The sequence below is a fragment of the Pinus tabuliformis genome, chromosome 2_2 (genome assembly GCF_031772625.1).
Source record: "Pinus tabuliformis cultivar Carrire ecotype Pingquan chromosome 2_2, CPIR1, whole genome shotgun sequence".
In the NCBI taxonomy this organism is placed as follows: domain Eukaryota; kingdom Viridiplantae; phylum Streptophyta; class Pinopsida; order Pinales; family Pinaceae; genus Pinus; species Pinus tabuliformis.
In genome coordinates, this window is record NC_142300.1 from 1,055,614,747 (window position 1) to 1,055,642,327 (window position 27,581).

A 27,581-nucleotide genomic window follows, 5' to 3' on the forward strand; every position below is an offset into this window, starting at 1 on the left:
TTGTCAACACATGTGATAAGGTGTTTCAGGAATATAACATATTACCTTCTAAAAGAGGAAAACAACATGAAGTTCAATTGCAGCAGGATGCATCACTTTTGAAAATTGGTATGAACAAGATGTTAGTGTTAGAGAATGCATGAATCAAGATGCAAATGCAAGAGCTACTTGAAAAACGGAACATTAGTTCTAATACATCTTCTTGTGTGTCTCCTAATGTTTTGTATTTGAAGAAGGATGGTGCATGGCGATGGTGATCACATTTGGTGAAGAGTCGAGCCAAGTATAAGGCTAGACATGATAAGCATCATGTTGACCACAATTTTTAGGTTGGAGATGAAGTAAACCTTTGCATCAACAAAGAAAAGCTTCACGGTGAAAAGAGCTTGAAATTTGGCGAGTATCATTTGATTGAAGATCAAGGAGAGAATGTTCAGATTCTTTCAATAGAAGTTTTATCTCCTAAATATCTTGAAGAATTGCAGAAAGATCCTATCCTTGACAGAAAAACAAGAACTTCAATAAGACGGAACATGAAGTACCTTCATTTGGGGCTCAAAGGTATAAAACCAAGAAAAGCCAAATGGATTGAGATTAGAAGGGTGAGGGAACATTACCCTCATATGTTTGTTGACTGAAAATAGTCTTTTGGAGGTCCAAAAGCTTCAAGTTGGAAGAAGTGACCCAGGGGATCAGTAAAGTGCTCAAAATTCAAAGTGTTCAAGAGTGCTTGAAACTAGTGCCAAAGATTTGATCTCTTCGACCTAAATTCAACGCAACTTGAATCGCTCAAAATCGATATAGTATGCTCCCGATATCGTGTTTTGATCATTTTCCCAAACAAGTAAAATTTCAGCGGATTGGAAGCAGGACTGCTCACTAGGAAATTTATACACTGACTAGACAGGGTGACTCGGAAATTTGATTGTACCTCATAGGCCAATGGCAGACTACCAAGTGGCCTCCCTTGATTGGTCCAAGTTGGCAAGTTCTGATTGGTTGATGGAATTTTTGTTGCACAATGATTGGGTGCCACGTGGCCTAATCATAGGTTGCCATGTGGCACCTTGAGGTGGCTAAAATTTGGTTGAGGTCTGACCAGGCATCCATAGTATTCGAACGACCAACCTCCAATTTACAATCCAAGCACCTTACCACTAGGCCGCGGGTTTTACTTAATAATTATGGAAACAATTTTTTACTTAAACATACGACATTGAAGTGTTGGGGAACGAGGCCGGGGCTAAGCCCTTGCCCTCGGTCACCTTACCGCCCACGAGACCGCAGGAAGAAGGGAGCCGAGGGCTTAGGCTTAGCCCCGGCCCAAGGTTCCGGGACCCTCATGTGACCACAACAGTGGAGGTATGACACTTTCGAACAAGGGGCTTGGGAATAGGCCCATGCCAGGGTCTTATGGATACAGGAAGAACCGGAGGTGGAGTTAGAGTGGGGAGCTTGGTGATAGGTGCAAGGAGGGGGTCATCCCTAGGGTCGTATACCGACCAATGACCACAGGCGAAAGTTATGGAGAGATGACGAGAAGAGGACTTAGTTGTAGCCATAGGCTCCGATCGCATGGACACCACATGATCGAGGCCCAAATGATTTAGCTCCAGAAGAGAGGGGGGATCGACTGGTAGCTCTAGGTTCAATTCATATTACATTTAACAGAACCTTGGTGTAGGGCTCGACGAAGGGCGCAGAGGTTAAGCCCACACCAAGGCTATATGGCCTTTCATGTGACCTAGCGTGCGTTAAGAATGAGGGCTCCAAATGTTAGGGCAGGCCTTTGGTCTGACCCTCGGCCCTGTGGGGCACCAAATGATCATGACCCCGAACCTTAAGGCACTAAGCCGACAGGGGCAGGCCGTTGGCTCTGGCCCTTGGCGGCATGACCCATGTGGCCTAAATTTTCACTCATAGGGGGTTATTGCGCATTTAAATAACCAACAAATCACACCAGATTCGGAAGGAATCTCGTAGATGACGGGTGAAAATGATGCTTGGCGATTCCGAAAAAGGCGCAATTCATAGAAAAATTATTAGAGGAATGCAACTTGTAGAGTAGTTAGCAAAAAAACTTCTTTAGAGCATAACTTCTTCAGCGTTTGGCCAAATTGAGCCCAAGAAGAGCCCAACTGGGGGTTTTTGACAGTTCTAGAGCCATTGGAGACATAATATTTACATTTTGAGTAATGTAAATCCATGTAAACACAAATTTGAGCACTTATTGAAAGAGGCCCAACATTGGAAGCTAGACCAGGAGATGTTGCTTAAGAGAGGGGTGAACTCCTTTATCAGTTTGTTGGCTTGTGTTTCTGATATGGTATATTTGTCTTTATTTTTATGCTGTTAACTAAGTTTTAAAACCATTATTTTATGTACTTTTTCAAGTGATCCATTGACTAAAAGACATAAAATTTTACTTGCAAATTTTCCCATCACCTTCAAGTTTGTATAACAGATCATTCATTCAACGAATTCAGATGATTCACGAGGATGTGCAGGAGAAGTTGGAGAAGAGTCAAGCTCAATACAAAGCCCTAATGAGGTTCATCAATAGGTAAATTATATGGGCCTTAATGCCACTCTCCAGCTTATTAAGATCAACTTTTTTCACATTTATTTACATATTTTATTATGTTTGCTTAGTGATAAGGGTAAAGGTGAGATGTTATGTCATGTGGCCTAATGTGCATTAATTGCAAAATTTGGAGAATTTTTGAGCTAATTTAAGTGCAAGAACTCGAAGTAGACAATAAATATGGATTTTAGGAGATTGGATCTCCCTCCTGAACTCCTCAATCACTCGAATATTCCTCCACTAGATCTTATTATCTCACAGTTACAAGCATCCAAGCCCACCGAGTTCATTGGCAACCAAGCCAATGATAGTTGAAGACAAGTCAATCTCGAGTTTGGGAGCCAAGCCTCCATAATTTTAAGGAAGTTTTTGGTAGCTTCAGTTGTATAAATAAGAAGGCCTAGGGCCTCATTAGGATTTGACTTTTTATGGTAGCCAAGAGGCAATTTCGAGCTTAAGATATTGTGATTGTTATTCTCATGTTATTTTTGACATTTTGGTGATAATGAAAAGGGTTTCTTTGATCCAACACTGAGTTGACTTAGAGGGCTGAAGCTCTTGGGTTAGGGCCCAACCCTAGTAGCAGAGGTTCCTCTTATTTTTATACATGTATCCTTAGATTAGAATCATAGATTAGTTGCTGAAGTTATTTCTGTTTTGTTTAATTTACAAGTCTTTGAATGATTGGTTAGTTTTGCTTCCATTAGTTGGAGAAGTAGATCAATGTTACAATAGTGAAAGAAAAGACTTCAGAAAATATTGTAATAGTGGCCTCATCCTCATCTCCCTCATGGGATCAGGATTTGAGGGCCCCACCCTCACAACCACAAAAAAATAGTTATCTTTTGGTTATTACATAGCTTATAATATCTTGTTGAGTAGATCATTGTTAATGATTTCTTAGAAACACCTACAATTGTCATTTTGGTTCCTTAAGTTTCCTATAGACTAGAAATAATTCCATTTGATAGATTTGATCCACTAGCCATCAATAAATCAGTTTTTCAAATTCAACTCATCTTTTCCACATTTACATAAAGTTGTGCATAAATGAAGAAATGAATATGTGTTGTTGCAGGGGTTTTTGATCTGTAGGGAGGAACTCATTCCACCAACCTCATATAAGTCTTCTCCACCTCTCGCCAAACCCTACCAACCACCAATTCAGATTTCTGTTTTGTAGCCACTGTGGACAACCACCTTGAGCAAATCCAACCATCCTGAAGAGTTGGGCTAATCATTGGGTAGTGTGCACCTTCTCCATAACTTATTCCACCATCATACACCTTCCCAACACTTCTTTTAACCTTCCTTAACTTCCTACAACTTTCAACTAAGTTTCATGTAGTAAACCAAGACATCCTGTAGTAACTACAGGAAATCCTGTAGCAACTACAGGAAACCCTGTAGTAGCCTGTTTTAGACTGTTTTGGCCAGAAATGATGATCAAAGGCTAAGGTAGGGCTTCAAATTGACCTCGATACCACTCAATGCCATTTTTGACAAGTTTTTCCATGCCTTCCTCCCCTGCAAAAGATCAACTTGTCTAGTTTAACTTTTACACTTCTAAATTGAAAACCAAAAGACCCTTTTCTAAAATATTTAGCTAGTGCATGCATACATCAATCCTAGCAATGTTAGGATCATTTCCATGCTTACTTAGTCAAGATAACTAGATGATAATATGCAAGGTTACATTAGGTCTCTTTTCCAAGTAATGTGAGTTAATTCCTAGCTAGGTGATTTCATGTCATTTCATAGCACTTTCTATTCAGCGCTTTCATTTCCTTAACATAGGCAAGAATTTACTTTCTGCATTAAATAAAACTTTACATTTACTATTAGTAGTCAACCTCCTTCTAGTCAATAGAAGACTAGTTTGAAAAACCCTAGTGATCTATCGCCCTAGTTGAGAAGTGACAAGAGTAGAATATTGCATCTGCTTTGCATATAGCACTGTCACCTCCAAGTTTGTACGAACCCAGGTTGATAAAGTAAAGTTGGTCGCCCTAAGAGTTGTAGCATCCTTGCTGTAATAATGGGGCTCATCACTTTTTGGCACCATTGCCGGGGAGGTGTGTTATGAAACCAGCTCAAGAAAAAGATAGAAAAGATAGATTAACGCCTTAGAATTCAGCCTCTTCGAGGGGGCAACCTCCTTTACATTACATAAATGAACAATTCTTGGATGATTCAAATGACAAAACCTCCTTTCTATATATAGGAGTCTAAGGAGTCACAATATAACCCAGCCAACCTAACAATAATAATATAAAGCCACAAAAATAACAATGGAGGAATTCAATGGGGCACAGTAATAACAATATGGGGACAATAGGGGCACAAAAATATTAATAAGGGATACAACTACAATAGTAATGGGGTAATTGTTTGGTCAATTTAGTGTGTCCTAAATTGCTATATAAATTGTCAATCCGGGAGTCGTAAACTGCTGAAGTGAAGTGCACTATATATGCAAGATAACCGATTTCTTACTTCTTTGTCGTTTTTGATTTTTGGTTTGTTTTTGGGTTTATCTTTTGTTGATTCCCTAATGTGAGATGGCAAAAGTCAAGTATGGATATAAGTGTTCAAGGCAATGGTGACCTCTAAAATAATTTCCAAACTTCAAAATTCTCAAAAAGGTTTTAAAACTTGCAGTGATGAAATCAATTCCTAAGAGAAAATAAAAATGTACCAAACAGTGAGCTAGTGACAATGAAGCCCAGTATCCTTGCTGTTGTATAAAAAGAGAAAAAAACTGAACTCAAAGCAATTCAAAAACTGTAAGCAAAGTAAACTAAATCATATTCTGACCCCTCGCCATTCGACTCGCTCTGAGTATAGGAGGTAATCATAAACAAATTGAGTAACCTGATATCTAAATTGCATAAAATGAAACTAAGATCAAACTACACATTCATACTTCAATCCCTCACCATTCGACTCGCTCTGGCTATAGGAGGTAACTGAAAATGACATGAGTAATCTAATCACTAACTTGCAGAAAAGTAAACTAAATCATACTACATCAACTCATATTCTGACCCCTCACCATTCGACTCGCTCTGGCTATAGGAGGTAATCATAAACAAATTGAGTAATCTGATTTCTAAATTGCATAAAAGTAAATGAGCAAAACAAAACTGAAAGAAATAAACAGTGCTAGAATTAGAACTCAGAAAATAAATCAGCAGAAGGACAAGATGATTTCATGTCATTAGTCATTAAAAAGCTATGTGCAATTGCCCGGGCTGTCTATAAGAACCTGAAAGAAAAACACTGATCAGTTAACAGTCATTAGAAAGCATAAAAGAAACTATGGACAACAACTATCATGAATACCAAAAACTGTGTAATATATACAAGCAAATGATTATGGCATCAGTAACATAAAGGAAGAAAGCAAGAAACTATACAACAATTACAGAACCTTGGTGTACAGGGGCCCTCTGCAACCTCGGCCAATCAGCAATCAGTCACAAATTGAACTTAAGAACACTGTCTTTTCATGTATTAAAATGTAGTCATAACATAAATATAGAGTCACGGCACAGTGGGCTCATAAAACAGTCAAAATTACATATATCAAGCTAACTAATATGCGTATGATAACGCGTTATTTATAACTGAGGATGATACAACTACTTCCTAAATTCTGCGCTGCTAAACAGACACGTGAATAACCACGTCCGGAGATCTAGCAATATGGTAGCCGTGACAATTAAATCCAAGGAGTGGTGGCTGTTAGATTTGGTTCACGGAGCAGTCCACAGGTGTTAGCACACCTCCTGAGATTGAGGAATTTTCCACGCAAGTCTTCACGTGGTGAAAAACAGAGTCCTGCCACCGCAAAACTCTTAGGTTGACCACCGCTTTGACTGTCCTTGACCATGGCCTTTTGTGAGTGATTCGGCTGAACCAAGGGGACATGTTCCATGTCCACATCATTTGCAGCTTGCCCATGTGGCCGGATTCTCCAGTAGACACCTGTAACATAGACTTCAACAAAAAGGTTGTGGAAAGTTGAGCTGGCTGCGGAAACTGACAAGATTCCACAGCTGACTGAACAAAAATCTAGATCAAACAGCAGTCACAAGACATAGTTAGGAAACCATTTTATAAGCTCTTTTTAAACTAATATGCAATGATTTGACAGCTTGGTGGTTCAAGTAACTGGAAAAGAAGGCTAAAAAGGTGTATAGGGAAGATGCAAGTTTGGGACTCAACATAGCCCCACTGTGAAGGTGTTGCATGTCCTCATGCAACCAAAATTTTAGTCATTCCCCTTTAGTCCATATGTTCTGAAGCCTCTGCTAGTACATCCAGTCCTCTTCTCTTCTTTCTTGGTGCTACCACCATCTTGGGTTTCCTTATCAAACATCTGAATTTGAGATTAATTAATTCCCTGCTCAACTTTCTGCACTTTTTCTTTAGTTTCTTGTTCTTCTTCTGCCATAGTCCCAAATGTAGCATAGTATTATCATGAATGATTTTTTCCACTTTGCTCTGCTCCTTTAGTGCTTCATTTTCTTGTTTAATGTGCCTGTTTAGAACCTCTAATTCAAACACTTCTTGTTTTAAGGATTGGACTTGTGCATCTTGTGTTATGTGGGGCAGAGTGGACGATGTACTCAGGCCTGCAGCTGTCTTTTCTAAGGATTCGAGGTAATCATACACCTCCTGCTGACTTGGATCTATTTCGGGTGTTTTCCTTGGACTGACTTCAAAGTCTTGTTGAGGAGGAGGACTGCTTTCTAATTTTGGCCGAGAAGGACTTACATCAACATCTGGAGGACTGGTTTCAATATTTGGCTGAGGATAAGGTGGACTATGGCCAGCTAGAGGTTTCTCGGGTGTTTCCCCACCCAAGTCGATGAAGTGGGGTCTTTTTACTTGTGTTTTCCTCCACTTTGCTCTAAGCCTGCTGCTTCTTCTTAAATACTGTGGGTTAGTACTCCCTTCTTCCATGCTCTGTTTTCCTTTTTCTTTCTTCTTGGCTGTAGCAGCTTGTTTTTGAAGATGCACTAGTCTATCAGACAATGTTTGATAGTCTTCCTCTATAGATGGCTCTGGTGATTAGTAGACTTCTTCTATGTTCCTTTTTCCTTTCAATTTCCTTTGTTTTCTGTCCTTAGTTCTTTCCTCCTTTTCTTTTTTACCAACTTCTTTAGTTTTGCTAATAGGAGAGTCTTGGATTATGGCACTCTTTTCTTTTCTCCTACTCCTTCTTGGTGTCTTTGGTGTACTACTTTTAGGTGCCTCAGATGGCTCTTGAAAGTAATTTCTTACTAAGAACCGTTCCTAGGTATCTTTGTTTTTCTTCAGTTGGTCTTCAATGAGAATCCTCACAAGTCCATGATGATATAAATGAGGTTCTATGTCTCCTATGTTCTTTTGGACTATGGTGCTCATCTTCTTCAAACTCAGCAGTAAGAAATAAGGAAGATTAAGGGTTTGACTCTCTAACAAGTTCATCAATAACCTAACATGATACATGTACATTGCTCCAAAGCGTCATTCGCAAGTGATAAACTTTTAAATGATTAACAGTAAGCTGGCCCATTCTTCTTTTAGTGCATGAACAGGAATTCCTTTTGTAAATATAGTAACGTCCATACCTGGGTTACGTAATATGATTCTCCATGCCTGCTCGTCCACACTTTTGTTTTTAAACCAACGCTCACCTTCCTGGGGCAAGTCTGTGGTAGCTGCTATTGATGCTTCAGTGACCATGAACTTCAGGTCTCCAATTTCCACCATCTGGCCGTTGAAAGACCGTGCAAAGGCTTTTGTTACCTCCTTATTATGGCCTTTAAATTTTTGAATGAAGCGTAGCCATTTTTCTTTCTTCAGCAAATCTTTTACTTGAGGGTAACCTTCTAAGTACTTAGGTCCTTCCGGTTCTGCCCTTAATAATCGTCCCATCCTTTCCTCTGTTTTGAAATTCAACTGTGTGTGAGGGTTTAGCAGAGGTAAGATGGCTAGGTTGCAGGGTTTATGGCAAAAAACACAGTGGCTGCAATTGGAAGATGGATAACAGGTAACGGGAGTGTTCAGGAACTGCAAGCGGAAACAGAGGATGAGCAGCCGAGGTGAGTTCACAAAATGAAGTGCAGACGTATGTGAACGAGGTGGCTTTAACAAAATGGCAGGGTAGTGAAGTGAAGTCGGAATTTTGAATTGAACGGCTGCGTACGAGATGTTACACGTTTATGGAATGGCTGCGAAAAATGCGGTGGAGAGGAGCCGTAATGAAATAGGTCACATCTCATGATTACAAGTGGAGTATGAAAGTGCAGTCATCTACGAGTTAAACCCGAAAATTAATCATGAGACCGTTTAGGGAATAAATGCATGGTTTATGGAATAATGTCGTGGAATGGTAATGGGTAATGGAGCTATCGTGATAATCATTGCACATAGTGGAGCTTTAAGGTTTAATAACTATGCAAAATTGTGCCTTTGATTGCTATTTGAAAGAAATTTTTGCTCATACCTTGGAATCCTTGTCATTTGTTGTCCATTAGCCTTTAATCAACTGCTCCTTATTGATGTCTATAGATGCTCCATGTCTTCATAGCATATGCTCAGTCACACCTGCATTTTCATGGTTATTGCACTAACATTTTGACTGTAAATTTGAAAAACAGAGTGGTGGCTGCGGAAACTGACACAGCACCCACTTGGCTGAATAAAGTTAGTTAGATAATAACTAACTAAATGGAAATGGTCATGAAAGAGACATTTATTAATGAAATGAAATGAATTGGATGAGATGGAGTGAGATGAAGTGGAGTGGAGTGAAATGAAATGAAATGGAGATGGAGTGGGATGGAAATGAAGTGAAGTGAAAATGGGAAAGAGGGAGAGATTTTATTTTTGGAAAATATAGAGTGTCAGGTGTCCCTGACTTTCACTCTACATTTTATATATAAGACTGCCAATCAGTGATTGGTTTTCAGGCTTATACAATTTCTTTTTATTTTATTTATTTATTTTTTAACTAAAAGAAACAAAGGCTAGGCTGGTGGAAAAGAAGGATACTTCTTCACCAACCTTATTACAAAATTCTCTTGAAACATTTTGACAAATTCCTCTTCTGAGAGTGGCTTATGATAAATTTTCAATCTATGGCCATTCACAATAAGAGGAGTTTGAAATTCATCAATGGTCTTGATTCTTACCGCTCCATTGCTAAAGACTTTGTCAATCTCATATGGCCCAAGCCAATGGGTCTGAAATTTACCTTTAAAGTCTCTAAACTTGGAATCAAATAGTAATGCTCAATCTCCCTCTTGAAAATTTTTCTCTTTGATGTATCTGTCATGCCACTTAGCTCTTTGATGTTGAACTAGATCAGATCTTAAGATTGCTTCCTGTCTGATCTCATCTAGCTCATTCAGCTGCTCCATTCTGTGCTTTTGGGCTTCGGATATATCCATCCCCAACTGAAGTGCCATCTTGAAAGTTGACTTAGAACTCAATGGGGAGTAGGACTTCTTTCCCATAAACAAGTTCATAGGGAGAATGTCATGTTATATTCCTCCATGTAGTTCTGTAGGCCCATAAGGCTTCAAGAAGCCTTTCTGCCCAATCTCTTCTGTGTAGATGAACAGTTTTGGTTATGATGCTTTCAATAAATTTGTTTGTAGACTCCACTTGGCCATTTGCTTGTGGATCTCTGTGCTTGATTTTGTACTCTTCCATCAGCTTCTCCATCATGTTGGATGTAAATTGACTTCCCTGATCTGTCACAATTTCTCTTGGGACACCAAAGCGAGTAAAAATATCCTCACAAAGAAAATTAACAACTGAATTTTCAGTAGCAGAAAGTAATGCTTTGGCTTCTACCCATTTAGTGACATAATCAGTGCATACCAATATATACTTTTTTTGTTTAGATGGTGGATTAATGGGTCCAGTGAAATCTAAAGCCCATTTTTCAAAGGGTTCGATGAGTACCTGTGGTTGTAATGGCATTTCATTTGAAAGAGTCGGTTTCCCTACTCTTTGGCAGCTGTCACACCTTCTGACATATTCTTTTGTATCTTTGAAGAGGGAAGGCCAATAATATCCTAAAGAAAGGATTTTATAGGCCATCCTTTTTTCAGCAAAGTGTCCACCGCATGGTTCATCATGACATGCCTTGAGGATGTCAGGAATTTCATCTTCCCGAACACATCTTCTGATCACACAATCTGGCCCTGTTTTAAACAATTCGTTAGAAATCCATGAATATTTTGAACTCTCCTGAATAATTCTTCTTTTTTCACTAGGAAATAAATGTGGAGGTAGCTTCCCTGTAACCAAATAGTTAGCAATATCTGCATACCAAGGAGTCTTAGTAGTTACTGCAAATAAATATTCATCTGGAAACTTATCCTCTACAGGAGAATCTTCGTTAGTATTTTGGATCCTAGACAAGAAATCAGCTACTGTATTTTGTTTCCCTGGTCTATCCAACACAATAATATTGAATTCCTGTAAAAGTAAGAGCCATCTTGTAACTCTGCCATTAGTAACAGGTTTGTTCATTAGATATCTAATCGCAGAATGATCAGTATGGACAAAAGTTTCATAGCCTGTTATATAATGTCTAAACTTATTGATTGCATGAACAACAGCTAAGAACTCTTTTTCAGTCACAGTATAGTTCAACTCAGTGGGAGTCAAATTTTTACTGGTATAGTAAATGGCATAAGGAACTAAATCCTTTTGACCCAACACAGCTCCTAGAGTTGTATCTAAAGCATCTGTAGAAATATGGAAAGGAAGTTTCCAATTTGGTCCTCTCAAAATGGGTGCTTCAGATATTCTTGCTTTCAAAGTTTCAAACGCTGATTGACAATCAGGATCCCATTTGAATTCACAGTCTTTTGTAAGTAATTTGAAGAGTGGAGATGCTATTTTGGTGAAGTTTTCTATAAATCTTCTATAGTACCCTGTAAATCCCAGAAAACTTTTAACATCTTTTTGACAATTTGGAATAGGCAACTTGGAGATGACTTCAACTTTTGATCTATCAACTTTAATCCCATCCCCTGAAATATGATGTCCCAAACAATACCTTCAGTAAACATCATAAAGCATTTTTCATGACTTAATGAAAGGTTTGTTTCTTTACATCTTATAAAGACTTTTTCCAAATTCTCTAATGCCTCTTCAAATGAATCACCATAAACTGTAAAATTATCCATATAGACCTCTACACAATCATGGATTAGATCAGAAAAGATTCCTAGTACTGCCATTTGAAATGTTGCGGGTGCATTACATAATCCAAAAGGAAGCACTCGGTAAGCAAAAGTTCCTCATGGACAGGTAAATGTGGTCTTATCTTGATCTTCAAGTGCTACCTGAATTTGATTATAGCCACTAAAACCATCCAAAAATGAAAAGTACTTTTTGCCTGCTAGAGTATCTAATACCTGATCGATAAAGGGTAAAGGAAAGTGATTCTTCAAAGTTGCTCTATTCAATTCCCTGTAATCAATGCATACCCTCCATTTACCATTCTTTTTAGGTACTATAACCAAAGGAGAAACCCATCGGCTATCTGAAATTGGATAAATGAAGTTTACATTGAGTAGTTTTTGGAGCTCTTCTTTCACTATCTCCCTAAGGTTTGGATTCATCCTTCTTTGAGGTTGTCTGATTGGTCTACTATTTTCCTCGATGTAGATGTGATGAATGCAAGTCTTAGGGTCAATACCTTTCATATCAGTATACTCCCATGCAAATGCAGTAGAATGTTTTTGCAAGATTTTGGTTAGCTCTCCCTGTTGTGATTTTTCCAAGTTTTTGTTGATATTCAATGTTTTACTTGGAAAGATCTCAATGGCGGAACTACCAAACTCTTCCATAGAGTAAAGAGACATTTGTCTAGATGATAGATACTCAATGTCAGAATCTAACTGAAATTGTTTGTGGTCATATTCTGAAGATGTTTCAAAATTTTCTAATGTGTTCAGAATTTGACTATCTTCACTGATTTTAGAAATGGTAAAGACAGGTTGTATAGTGTCCTCATCATCGACCCATTCATTATCTCCTACTTCTGTAATTGCTTTTGCTGGAGGATACAGATTGAATTTATTTGTCGAATTACCATCAGAAATATACATATCCCCAGATCTACAACTGATAAAAGCATCAGCTGTGGCTAGCCAAGGTCTTCCTAAGATGAGTGGGTGCCCTCCTAGATTACTCTTGGGAGTTAAAATCATGAAATCTACTGGATATTCCCAAGAATCTAAGGAGACCGAAATGTCTTCTAATACACCATCTGGTTTGATAATTGATCGATCTGCAAGTTGCAGTAAAGTAGGTGTAAAAAGAAGATTAGGAAGTTTTAGCTGTTCCATAGTCTGTCTACTCATAATGTTGATAGCAGCCCATAAATCAATCGAAGTATTTGGAATTTCTTATGTGTTTTGACAATTGGACTACTGGGATCTACATACTTCTGCATGGTAATTTTTCCCATCATGATATCTGCAATTTTTCCTACCAGGTGGATTCTTCTCGTATCTCTTGGTTTCCTTCCTGGTCTTTTGAGACTCAACTCCTTTATTGTTTTTGCTAGAATAGGAATTTCTCTAATGGCCTGTAACAAGGGAATCTTGATACATACATTCTTTAATTCATTTAGGAAATCATAGTTAGGCAACAGGATTTGTTTTTCCACTCCTTTATCAATTTGTAATCTTTCAGGAAAAGGAGGTGTGGATGAAGATGCAGGTTGCTCAACTATAGGAGTTGTGGGGGTTGACTCTTTTTCTTTTTCTTTTTGAGTGCTTGGGTTTTGAAGAGATGCTTCAGAACCTTTATTGGCTTCAAGAGAATCTTCCTCAGAAATGCTTTGCTTTTGAGCATCTATAGAAGGCTTGTCTAAAACTCTACTAGATCTGAGTTGTACATCATTGAGAGGAACAATCATATAGGTAGGAAATTGTTGTCCTTCTACCATGTAAGCATTTTGAGGGTTTTTATTATTGGGATTTGGCAATGGCTGGGAAGGTAGTTGATTTGTCTTTTGTTGGAATGGAAGCAAGAGTTGGGAATTTGGATTCTGTTGAGAAGGTTTTTGTTGTTGTGGAAATGGCAATGAAAGTTGTGGATTTTGATTTGGAAGTTGTGGAGCTTGTTGATTTTGAAAAGATGGAGGATATTGATAAAATTGAGCAAATCTCCCATAAGGATTTTGCATACCTTGTACCCATGATTGAAATGGATTTTGAGGTTGGGACCAAGGTTGTTGCCAAGGATTCTAATTTGGTGGGGGTTGAAAGTTCGTGGGGTTGTTAAACGCTTGATCTTGTTGCCCCTGCCAAGGTCTCCTTGAAACAAAACAAAGAGACTCAACTGAATTTGGGTCTTCTTGAAAGACAGCTTTGAGCCCAAGAATTGAAGGAAAATCCTTTGTCTCATGGCTTTCTGAACAAATCACACATGTTTCTACAACTTTTGCATCAAAGGGGCATTCCCTTAGAGCATGTTTCTTCCTACATTTCGGACAAAAGATGGCCAAAGCTTCAGCTTCTGCTTTCTGCTTGTTTTGTATCTTAAGGGTGTCTAGTTGCTCACTAAGACTCCCTAAAATATCATTTTTGAACTCATCAAGCATGTTGCCAATCTCAACCCTACTTACTGATCCAGTTGCAGATTTGTTTGCTCTAATGAGAGAAGGATCTCTAAGCCCTTTTCCAGTTTTAGATTTTCCTCTTGAGAGATGGACACATAGCTCTACTATATCATGAAGTGGAAGTTGAGATATATCTCCTTTTCCCATCATGTTCAAAATATCTATCCATTCATATCTAATGGCTTTTAATAGAAGGGCTTTCAAGGTTTCCTCATCTAAGTTATTTATTTTTGCTCTTTTCAGGTTGTATTGAAATCTTTCAAGTAAATCCTCCAAGTTTTCATCCTCTGTTTGCACCATTTTGAATACCTCATCTTTATGATTGGTGGGCATACAATAGTCCAGGTATCTATCCAAAAATGTTTGTTTCATAACATTCCAAGTCTTAATAGATTGAGTGACTAATCCCATGAACCATTTTAAAGTAGCTCCCTTCAATGTTGAAGGAAACAATTTGAGTTTTTGAGAGTCTTCCATATAATCATAAGTTCGGCACACGACTTCAAACTCAAATAGAAATGTTTCAGGATCCTCACTTCGCAACCCATAAAAGTTTGGGAGGACAGATGATGAGATGTTTTTCATTGTTGTTCGAGATTCCTCATCAACTATAGGAAATACAAATGAGTTATCTCCATCCCTATTTCCCCCATTGTTACCTCTACCTCCTCCATTTTTTCCTCCTCCTCTACCTCTACCTCTACCTCCTCCAAATCCGTTTACTACTTCCTCTGTCATGATAGTTTCCTCAGAGATTTCAGAGTCCTCTAGTTCTTCTACTAATGGCGAACGAGGAGGAATTTCTCCCTCTTCTTCTTCAGGTGATTCTACTTCCTCAATTACAATGTGTTTTCCTATAGAAGTAAAGAAAGGGTCTTTTCCTAACTCAGATTCGGTGGATAGTGTGGGAGAGTCTCCTAATTCAGCTACTGCCTCTTGAATTCTAGGAATCCTAAGGCTAGGAGTGTGAGTTGGAGATGATGGAGGTGTATCTTGTCTATACCTTGAAGTAGATGGAGTTGTAAAAATCGAACTCTTGGCCCTAGCTATAAACCTTCCCCAAGAATCTCTTGCTCTATGCATGTCATTTTTTTTATTATTTTTCTTCAAGTTGGGCTAATAATTCTCTTTCTGATCTTCCAGGTCACTCTAGGTGCAAGAAGAGAGCATACTTAAGAAATTATTAAACCAATAACTCTCTTTTCTGATCCTCCAGATCACACTAGGTGCAAGAGGAGAGCATACTTTGAGAAGTTATCAATTTTTACCTTCCTTGAAATTTTCTTGTTTTTTTTTTTAAGAAATTGGCTACCTAGTTTCACTTCCCCGGCAACGGCACCAAAATGTTTGGCCAATTTAGTGTGTCCTAAATTGCTATATAAATTGTCAATCCGGGAGTCGTAAATTGCTGAAGTAAAGTGCACTATATATGCAAGGTAACCGATTTCTTACTTCTTTGTCGTTTTTGATTTTTGGTTTGTTTTTAAGTTTATCTTTTGTTGATTCCCTAATGTGAGATGGCAAAAGTCAAGTATGGATATAAGTGTTCAAGGCAATGGTGACCTCTAAAATAATTTCCAAACTTCAAAATTCTCAAAATTTTTTTAAAACTTGCAGTGATGAAATCAATTCCTAAGAGAAAATAAAAATGTACCAAACAGTGAGCTAGTGACAATGAAGCCCAGTATCCTTGCTGCTGTATAAAAAGAGAAAAAAATTGAACTCAAAGCAATTCAAAAACTGTAAGCAAAGTAAAATAAATCATATTACATCAACTCATATTCTGACCCCTCACCATTCGACTCGCTCTGGCTATAAGAGGTAATCATAAACCAATTGAGTAACATGATATCTAAATTGCATAAAATGAAACTAAGATCAAACTACACATTCATACTTCAATCCCTCACCATTCGACTCGCTCTGGATATAGGAGGCAACTAAAAATGACATGAGTAATCTAATCACTAACTTGCAGAAAAGTAAACTAAATCATACTACATCAACTCATATTCTGACCCCTCACCATTCGACTCGCTCTGGCTATAGGAGGTAATCATAAACAAATTGAGTAATCTGATTTCTAAATTGCATAAAAGTAAATGAGCAAAACAAAACTGAAAGAAATAAACAATGCTGGAATTAGCACTCAGAAAATAAATCAACAGAAGGACAAGATTATTTCATGTCATTAGTCATTAAAAAGCTATGTGCAATTGCCCGGGCTGTCTATAAGAACCCGAAAGAAAAACACCGATCAATTAACAGTCATTAGAAAGCATAAAAGAAACTATGGACAACACCTATCATGAATACCAAAAACTGTGTAATATATACAAGCAAACGATTATGGCATCAGTAACATAAAGGAAGAAAGCAAGAAACTATACAACAATTACAGAACCTTGGTGTACAGGGGCCCTCTGCAACCTCGGCCAATCAGCAATCAGTCACAAATTGAACTTAAGAACATTGTCTTCTCATGTATTAAAATGCAGTCATAACATAAAGATAGAGTCACGGCACAGTGGGATCGTAAAACAGTCAAAATTACATATATCAAGCTAACTAATATGCATATGATAACGCGTTATTTATAGCTGAGGATGATACAACTACTTCCTAAATTCTGCGCTGCTAAACGGACATGTGAATAACCACGTCCGGAGATCTAGCAATATGGTAGCCGTGACAATTAAATCCAAGGAGTGGTGGCTGTTAGATTTGGTTCACGGAGCAATCCACAAGTGTTAGCACACCTCCTGAGATTGAGGAATTTGCCACGCAAGTCTTCACGTGGTGAAAAACAGAGTCCTGCCACCGCAAAACTCTTAGATTGACCACCACTTTGACTGTGCTTGACCATGGCATTTTGTGAGTGATTCGAATGAACCAAGGGGACACGTTCCATGTCCACATCATTTGCAGCTTGCCCATGTGGCCGAATTCTCCAGTAGACACCTGTAACATAGACTTCAACAAAAAGGCTGCGGAAAGTTGAGCTGGCTGCGGAAACTGACAAGATTCTGCAGCTGACTGAGCAAAAATCTAGATCAAACAACAGTCACAAGACATAGTTAGGAAACCATTTTATAAGCTCTTTTTAAACTAATATGCAATGATTTGACAGCTTAGTGGTTCAAGTAACTGGAAAAGAAGGCTAAAAAGGTGTATAGGGAAGATGCAAGTTTGAGACTCAACAGTAATCACTAGTATTATAGGGACCCAACATGCCCCTCTCCTTCAAAAAAGTGTTGTCCTCAACACTTGAGTAGTTCTGGATGCTTCTGTATAAAATTCTCATCCTCCCATGTGTAATCTTCAGCAGATAAGTTCTTCCACTTGATAAGATACTCTGAAATTGATCGATTTCGTAGTTGTCGAGTTCTTGTTTCTGTGACTGCTTCTGGTTCCAATATAATTTTTCCTTCCTCGTCATGTTCTGGCAATATTGTTTGAACTGGGAGCTTGTCGCCTATAACCTTCTTTAAACATGAAACATGGAAAACTGGGTGCAATCGAGAAGCTGTAGGAAGCTCCAATTTTTATGCCATAGTACCAATCTTTTGCAACACCTTGTACGGACCATAATACTTTGGTGATAATTTATTATCCTTCTTAGCTTACTTGAGGGACATTTGCCTATATGGTTGTAGCCGTAGGAATACCCAATCACCTACATCAAAACTTCTTTCGCTGCAATGTTGATCTGCCTGTTGTTTCATTCTATTATGTGCCAACACGAGGTTATCCTTTAAGAGTTGGAGGACTTGTTGTTGATGTTCGATGTGATGTTCCACTGCTTGAACCTTAGAATTTTATCTTAAATATGATGTGATGGATGGTGGCTGATATCCATAAAGTGCCATAAATGGGATCGTTTTTGTTGATGTATGGAAGGAAGTGTTATACCACCATTCAGCCAGAGGCAACCATTTGACCCATTGTGTCTGTTTATCAGATACAAAGCAACGAAGATATCCTTCCAAACATTTGTTTACTATCTCAGTTTTCCCATCAGATTGAGGATGATAAGATGAGCTATGAGCTAACTGAGTGCCAAGACAAGAAAATAATTCTGTCCAAAAATTTCCAGTGAAAATGGGATCTCTGTCACTTACAATAATCTTTGGGTTTCCATGTAGCTTTTGAATTGTTTCCATAAATGTAGAAGAAACTGCACTGGCTTTAAATGGATGTGATAATGCACAAAAGTGTGCATACTTGGTAAGTCTGTCAATTACCACCATGATGACACTCTTTCCCTCAGACTTGGGTAAACTTGTGATAAAATCCATTGAAACCTCCTCCCAACGTTGGCTTGGAATGGATAAAGGTTGTAATAGACTCGGTGTCTTAATTGTTTCAACTTTATTTTGTTGGCAAACCAAACATTCCGCCACAAACTTTTGAATATCTGATTTAAGGCCATCCCAAAAAAATTCCTTCTTAACCCTGTGGTAAGTTTTTAAAAATCCTGAGTGCCCTCCTAAGGGAGAAGTGTGCAATTCCATAAGAATCTTTTGTTTTAGCTGGGAATTCTTACAGAGGTATACGCGATCTTTGTACCATAACGAATCATTTTGCCAGCTAAATGTATCAGACGTACTGGAATCTTGTTGTAACTTTCGAATAAGTGCCCACAATTCTTTGTCATTCTTCCATTCCTCCCTTGCTTCGTTTATCCAATCTGGTTGGATAATAGAAATGGCGCACAACAATGCTTCCACATCCTCATCCTTTCTTGAGAGTGCATCTGTCACCACATTTTGCTTCCCTTTTTTGTAGATGATTTCAAAGTCATAACCCAACATCTTTGTGACCCACTTTTGTTGCTCTTCAAAGGATAATCTTTGTTCTAAAAAGTATTTAAGGCTATCATGATCCCTTTTTACCTTGAAGTGTCTTCCCATTAGGTAGGGTTGCCATTTCTTAAGTGCATGGAGTATTGCCAACATTTCCTTCTCATAAATAGCTTTGTGTAAAAAATTTCCCTTGATTGGACGACTTTCAAAAGCAATGGGTCTTTTATCTTGCATTAAAACAACACCAATTCCATTTCCTGAAGCATCACATTCCACAATAAAGGTTTTTGTGAAGTATGGTGTAGCTAAGACTGGTGCTTGGCACATTGCCTCTTTAAGATGTTCGAAGGCCTTTGTTGCTGTTGGAGTCCATGAAAATGCATCTTTCTTCAATAATGTTGTTAATGGTGCTGCTATTCTCTCATAATTCTTAACAAACTTGCGATAATACCCTGTCAACCCGAGAAATCCTCGCAGATACTTTATGGATGTGGGGAATTTCCATTCCTTAATGGGCTTAATTTTGCTAGGGTCTACCTTAACTCCTTCATGAGATACAATATGACCCAGATATTCCACCTCTTCTACTCCAAAGAAACATTTGGATCTTTTTGCATATAATTGTTTCTCCTCCAATAGTTGTAGCACCCTGTCAACATGTTCAACATGATCCTTCCAAGACGTTGTAGATTAGTATATCATCAAAAAATATTAACACAAATTTTCTAAGGAATGGTTTGAAAATGGAATTCATCAAACCTTGAAATGTTGAAGGTGCATTGGTAAGGCCAAAAGGCATGACCAAAAATTCATAATGACCCTCATGAGTTCTAAATGCTGTTTTTGGAATGTCTTCAGACTTCATTCTGATTTGATGATATCCTGAATGAAGATCCAACTTGGTGAAGTAAATTGATCCATGCAATTCATCCAGTAATTCATCAATGACAGGAATGGGAAACTTATCTTTAATAGTGAGCTTGTTGAGCTCCCTATAATCTAGACACATACGCCATGATCCATCCTTCTTGTGCACCAATACTACTGGAGCAGAGAAAGAACTTTGACTCGGTTGAATTATACCAGCCTCTAGCATTTCTACAACCATACGTTCAATTTCACTCTTTTGGGCATAGGGATATCTGTACGGCCTGATGTTTGGAGGAACACTTTCCTGGAATCAAATGCATAGCATGATCATGATCACGAATAGGTGGAAGACCTTTGGAAGTCTCAAATACCTTGGAATGATTGTCCAAGACTTTTTTGAGATCTAGAGAAATAGATGATTCCAATGTGGAAACATCTAGCGAACATAATTGTGCAATTACACCTCTTTGTTCCCTTTTTAGAAGCTTCGTCATACCGTTAGAGCTAATTATCTTTCCTGGTTTCCCTGCAATACCCCTTAATTCAACTTCCTTTCCTTCCACAGAAAATTTCATGAAAAGTTCTTGAAAATTAAAAGCTATTGTATGCAAGGATTGTAGCCATTGGACTCCTAGTACAACATCAGCACCTCCCATTGGAATGGAAAGCATTGGGCTAGTCAATACATATTCTCCCATGGATAGCTTGATATTATGGCACTTTCCTGAGCAATTTATTGTTCCTCCATTTGCAATCATCACTTGACACTTTGGTGCTGGATATAAGAAGCAATTAAATTCTTTTGCTACCTTACAATGAATAAAATTGTGGGCACTTCCTGAATCAATCAACACTATTACCTTTTTCTTCTTGATTTGTCCTTCTATCTTGATGGTTTGAGGAGTGGTAATTCCCACCAATGCATTACAAGATATGGTCAGATTAATTTCTTCTTTATCTAGGCTTTGTTCCTGGAGTATATCCTCTTCTTTTAACCTTTCTTGCTCCTTTTCTTCTTCCTCTTCACAATCTATGTAGAATAACTTCTTCTCAGCACACTTATGACCTTTAGTGTATTTGCTATCACAACTATAACAAAGTCCTTTTGCTCTTTTTTCTTCCAATTGTTGTGGTGTCAACCTTATAGGTTGTGGAAGACTAGGGGCAACAACACTTCCATCTTTATAGTTGTGAGTGGTATGCTTCCTGGTTGCCATAATTTTGCTTTCCATTTTTCTTGCTAACCTGAATGCCTTCTCTAATGAATCAGGTTCCCAAAGGCGAACATCATGTTAGATATTATCCTTTAAAGTCCCTATGAACACATCAATCCTATGCTCCTCTGGAATATTTTTTTACCGTTATATTCAATTTTTGGAACTCCTCAATGTGCTCCATTATTGAACCCTTTTGTTTGAGACTTATCAATTGGCTAAAAAAAGTGTTGCTTTTTGTATCCTCATAATGTGCTGTCAATTCTTCCGTAAAAATTGCCCAAGTCATAATTTGTTTACGAGAGCAAAGCCATTGATACCATACAAACTTATTTGGTTGCAAATATAAAGTTGCAATACGTACCTTTTGTGTGTTTTGCACATTATTGAGATCAAAAAATTGCTCCATCTGTAATATCCATGTTGCGGGATCCTTGCCATCAAACTTCCTCATATCGATTTTTGGAATATGGTGGGTCTTCGATACCACATTAGAGTCTATGAAATCATGATTAACATTTCTTTTTTTCGCATCATGAGTTTCCTTTACTACCTTTTCACCATTAGTAAGTATTTCTTGTAGAAAATTTGTCAAATCTGCCTTCAAATCTGCCATGTCTCTCTTCAAATCTGTCTTCAAATCGTCAATCTTAGCTTCCACGCCCTTTATCTTAGATTCCACGCCATTTATCTTAGCTTTTGTTAGCTTTTGTGATAGTGAAATTTTTTGCACTTGGTCTTGTAATTTTGATATATCATGTAGCATTTCTTCCTCTTCTTCATGAGTCATGCTAGGGCTTTCAGGTTTCTTACTAGGTGTTTGCATTTTCTTTCCTCAGGGCATCAGTTACCGATAACAATGCTCTACTATGCCCTTTGAATTCCTTCAAAATAATTTTTCAAACCAAGCTTAAGCAAAAATTTAAAAAAATCTACACACCTTTTTTCACTTTGTAGGAGCTCGATATTGCCTCTGATGTATCTCTGTAATTTCGGATCATCTAGTTCTGAAATTGTGATTTGTAGTAGTCCTCTGTGTCCTCTTTCCAATGTCGCAAGTCTGATCCCAATTGGATTCTCCAAGGAAGAGTTATGTCAAATCTCCCACAGTGACCTGATTATAGACTAGTTCAGTAGAGCGAACTTGTACGACGTGCCACGTGTCCCTGTTTCGACCTTTGGCTCTGAAAAAGATATACAAGAAACTAAAGTCTGTCCTATTTCTGTACCTTCTTACGAAATTTCAATCCGATGCTCAGAGAGAAAGTTATGACAATTTTCCCCAGGTCACCTGTTTGGAATGTAATTCAGGAGTCTGCAAAAATACCAACTTCCTCTGATCATATCTCCGCAAATATAGCGTGAAAAGATCTGAAATTCGGACCCAAGATTCAGCGTGATTTCTTCTCAAATGGGTTTTTTTTAGCTTCTGAAACATCGCAAAAAAAAAGTTATAGCGAAAATGCCACGATGACCTGTTTGGAGCAGCGAAACCCTAGAATCCAAAGCTCTGATACCAAATGTTATGAAACCAGCTCAAGAAAAAGATAGAAAAGATAGATTAACGCCTTAGAATTCAGCCTCTTCGAGGGGGAAACCTCCTTTACATTACATAAATGAACAATTCTTAGATGATTCAAATGACAAAACCTCCTTTCTATATACAGGAGTCTAAGGAGTCACAATATAACCCAACCGACCTAAAAATAATAATATAAAGCCACAAAAATAACAATGGAGGAATTCAATGGGGCACAGTAATAACAATATGGGGACAATAGGGGCACAACAATATTAATAAAGGATACAATTACAATAGTAATGGGGTAATATCTAGTATTATAGGGACCCAACAAGGTGTCTAGGGAGATGTTATTTATGCTTTCTTTTCTATTTGACATTTAGTAAATAGATGCAATTCCTACTTTCCTTTTGTTTTGCATTCAATAGATAGTTGAATTTTTTTTTTTTTTTTCCATTCTGCAAGTAGTTCAATTCAACATATAGTTGCAACTTCTGCTTTCTTTCCATTTCAGCAAGTAGTTCTGAAAATACCCTAAAAGAAGAAAAAAAAACAAATTTATTTCATGCCTCGTAGGAGTAGAGACAAGTTAGGAATTTTTTTCCAAATACCTCCACACCATCAAACAACCAACCTTCCCTCTTCTTCAATGACTGTGAGCTAGAAGATCCATTAGGCGAACAACAAGAGATCTTTGAAGAGCCTATTGAGGAAGAAGAAAAAGAAACCATACCACCAACCTACACCATGGCTTAAAATAGAAATGGGATTGAAAACATAAATGGAGCTGAAAACAGAACTGGGAGTGATTTTCCCATCAGAGAAACTAATGAAGATGCTAGGATGAAAAACATAAGCCCCTCTACCCTTCCTCACTTCCATGGCTTAACCTCATAAGACCCTTATACCTTTTTGTTTGAGTTTTTTGTCATCTACAGAACTTATGATTATACCCCTGATGACTATATTTTGAAGTTGTTCCCATCCACCCTTAGGAATGCATTCTTGCGCTGGTTCATGGGTTTACCTGGGGACATCATCACTACCTGGGCTAAAATGCAACAAGTCTTCAACAACAAGTACATGGATTATTGTAGGTCCAAAGGCACCAAAGAGGAAATCTTTAGAATGACCTTCGGACATAAAGAATCTTTGGAAGATTATGAGGAAAGGTTCCAACTCAGCTACAAAAGGGCCACATGCACCCTCGATCCTGAATCACTCAAGCTAGTCCTTCTCAGAGGGATCAGGTAATATCTCCTAGAAACCCTAAACATGCCATCAAGAGGGGACATCTACCAGTTATCTTATGATGATATCAAGACAGTTTTCAAAAATAATTCTTGGGAAATCATAAAGAAGGGTAGGGCTAGTCAAGCTTTGGCTAGTTCATCCTCCTCCAACACATCCATCAAAAGTGAAATTGGGAACATGTTGGAAGAATTTAAGAGTGAAATGTTGCATATCCTTGCTCTGCAAATGGACACCATGCAGATCAAGAGAAAGTAGGAGGAAACAGAAAGAGCCTTAGCTGTGTTTTTCCCTAGACGCACTAGGAGGCACCCTAGAAATGAATGTCCATTGAATCTTATAGAGATCTATTCAGTGTGTGAGGAGAACCACTCCACAGAAAAATTCCCTTATCTACATGGATTGAAAGTTGTGTATCAAGTAACTGAAGGCGTGATTAAACAACTTTGATGTATCAACCAAAGGAGACCTCAAGGACTTCGACCATACCAGCAGGGAATGCAAGTGGTGTCATATTCATATTACAACCCTAACCAAAATGCATCCATTCCCTCTTTGTGTCCTCCTGCTTATCCCTCATGGTCCACACCTTCTCCATGGTCTTTTGCACCTCAATACCATTCCCAACCTTCCAATCAATCATTTTAGGCATATGCTCCCTCAAAATCTTAGTGGAATACACAATCACAGGGGTGGAGACCCCTGTATAACCAATCTCCAGCCTTACTACCTCCACCTACATCTCAACCACAACTCCTTAACCCTGCTCCATCTAAACAACCTCAATGCCCGCTCAACCAAATCTGAACCTGAACAACAAGCATACATAACATGTCTATAGTGGAGAGACATCTTACCCTGCATATGCTGTGGAAATTCAAGAAATCAACCTCCGGTCTCGAAGAGTGCTTCCAGATAATCAAACTCGATCTCCACTCGAGGAGCTTAAAGAGGAAAAGGAAGAGAGTGTTCCTCAAGCCAATCCACCTCATTTTCCTAAGAGATTAATCCATCCTAGCCAGCACACCCCAAAAGAGACTGACCTTCTGGGTGAATTGAAAAACTTGTGTGTTAAAATCCCACTCCTCCATTCTATCAAGGATGTCCTCATTTATAACAAGTTAATCAAGGAGAAATGCTTCAAACATCTTGGAAGGAGAAAGAAAGACACCCTACCATTAATTTCTTTGGACAACTATCTGAGATAATGTTGGGGAGAGTGATTTGCCCAAAGTATATAGACCCTGGAAGTCATGTGGTAGATGTGTACATCGATGGTATCATTGTCCCCCATACCTTGATATCTTAGGGCTACCATCAATGTGATGACTAAGGAGACTATGCTTAAATTGAATCTCCAAGGATCATTAAGGAAGACCACAACAGTCTTGCAGCCTGCAGACATATCCACAATAGCTCCTAAGGGAGTTGTTGAGGATGTGATGGTCTCCATTGATTCCTGGGAATACCCTGCTGACTTCTTAGTTCTCCAACCTAAGACCAAGTTCAATGGTTATCCTCTCATCCTTGGAGGCCATGGCTAGCCAGTGCTGATGCTTACATAAGCTGCAGGGTTTGGAATATGACCATTAAAAATGGGCATTTGTCCAAACAATTGGTCTTGTACCCTCTTGTTCAAACATCTCTAGAGCATCGCTTACCTTTATGGTTGGAAAAGGAGGAGGAAGATGAAGTCTACTCTGTTGCATCTTACCCAGTTTGACCCTAGATGCTACTATAGGAGGGGGAAACCTAATAAGGACGACCTAATTGATCAAATCCTCCAGAATCAACCCCCCAACGCCATGTCTCTTGATGAGTTAGTAAAGAAAGTTGAAGATAACACTTGGACTGATTTGTGCCAAGTTGACTTAAGTCCTACTCATGTCAAGATGATAGAATTTGGTTCATCTAGAACATTGAAAATTAGCCCCTCTCTTGGCACATCAGAAAAAGGAGTTATGTGACATGTTAAGAGAGCATCTGGATACTTATTCCTGGAGTTATAAGGAAATTAAGGGAGTGCACCCTTTAGTGTGTACTCACCACATTTACATCAAGGAAGACTGCAAGCCAGTGCACCAACCTCAGAGGAGAATGAATCTAGCCCTCAAAGACATGGTTAAAGAATAATTGCAGAAGTTGTTGGATGCAAGGTTCATTTACCCCATCTCAGATAGTGAGTGGGTGTCTCCTTTGGTTCTGGTCCCAAAGAAGAATGCAAAATGGAGGATCTGTGTGGACTACAAAGAGTTAAACAAATCCACCAAAAAGGACCATTTCCCTATACCTTTCATTGATCAAGTCTTGGATGGTCTTGCAGGAAAGAAGTCCTTCTCTTTCCTGGATGGATTCAGTGGTTACAATCAGATCCATATCAACCTAGAGGACCAAGATAGAACCACCTTCACTTGTCTTTGGGGTGCCTTTTATTATAGGGTCCTTCCTTTTGGATTATGTAATGCCCCTGCCACTTTTCAGAGGGCAGTTTTGAACATCTTTACAGATAGTCCATGACTCTGTAGAAATTTATATGGATGATTTCACTCCTTGTGGGTGTGGTTTCCTGGAGGCTATCTCTAACTTGGTGAAAGTATTAAATAAATGCATTGAAATGAACCTATTCCTTAGTCTTAAGAAGTGTGAATTCTTTATTAATGCAGGGATTGTTCTAGATCACTCAATATCCCAGGAAGGACTGCAAGTGGGCCCAAATAAAATTGCCATCATAAAGAGGGTCCCTACTCCTCAAAATTAGCAGGATGTCATAAGTTTCTTGGTCTTAGCTGGGTACTATAGGAGATTCATAAAGAAATTTAGCAAAGTAGCCTCACCTTTGTTTGGACTATTGGCCAAGGACTATGAATTTTTCTGGTCAGAAAGCTGCCAAGAGGCCCTAGAAACCTTAAAAAACAATTTGACTACTGCACCTATACTTTGAGGCCCAAATTGGGCTCTTCATTTCCACATCCATGCTTATGGGTCCGAAAAAGATATAGGAGCAACTCCAGGCCAGATAGATGACAAGTTTCCTTATGCAATTTATTTCATCAACAAAAATCTATCCAAGGCCGAATTGAACTATACTGTGACTAAAAAAGACCTCCTAGCTATTATCCATTCCTTGAATAAATTTAGACATTTCATCACTGGTTACTAGACCTTTGTTCATACTGACCATGTTTCTATTAAATATTTGATGAACAAGCCTGATGTGAATGCTAGAATTATTAGATGGTTGCTTTTATTACAAGAGTTTGATCTAACTATCATTGATAGGCCCCTGATAGAGAAAATGTGGTTGTAAATTTTTTGTCTAGACTTGCTTTGCCTACAGGTGAGGAAGGAATGGTTGATGATCAACTACCAGATGAGAATTTATTTGCTATTTCAGTTCTCTCTCCATGGTTTGTTGACATAACCAACTACTTAGTGGTTGCACAGTTCCCTCCAAATCTATCCTCTAAGGAAAAGAGAAGAATTATAAGAAAGAGTGCCCCATTCACTTGGATTGGGGGAAATCTCTTCAAGCTAGGCCCAGATCAAATTTTGAGGAGATGTGTCAGGGAGGAGGAAGTCTTTGACATCCTTTTGGCCTGTCATGATGGGCCTTGTGGAGGTCACTTTGCAGCCAAGAGGACAACCTTCAAGGTACTACAAGCTGGCTACTATTGGCCCACTCTCCACC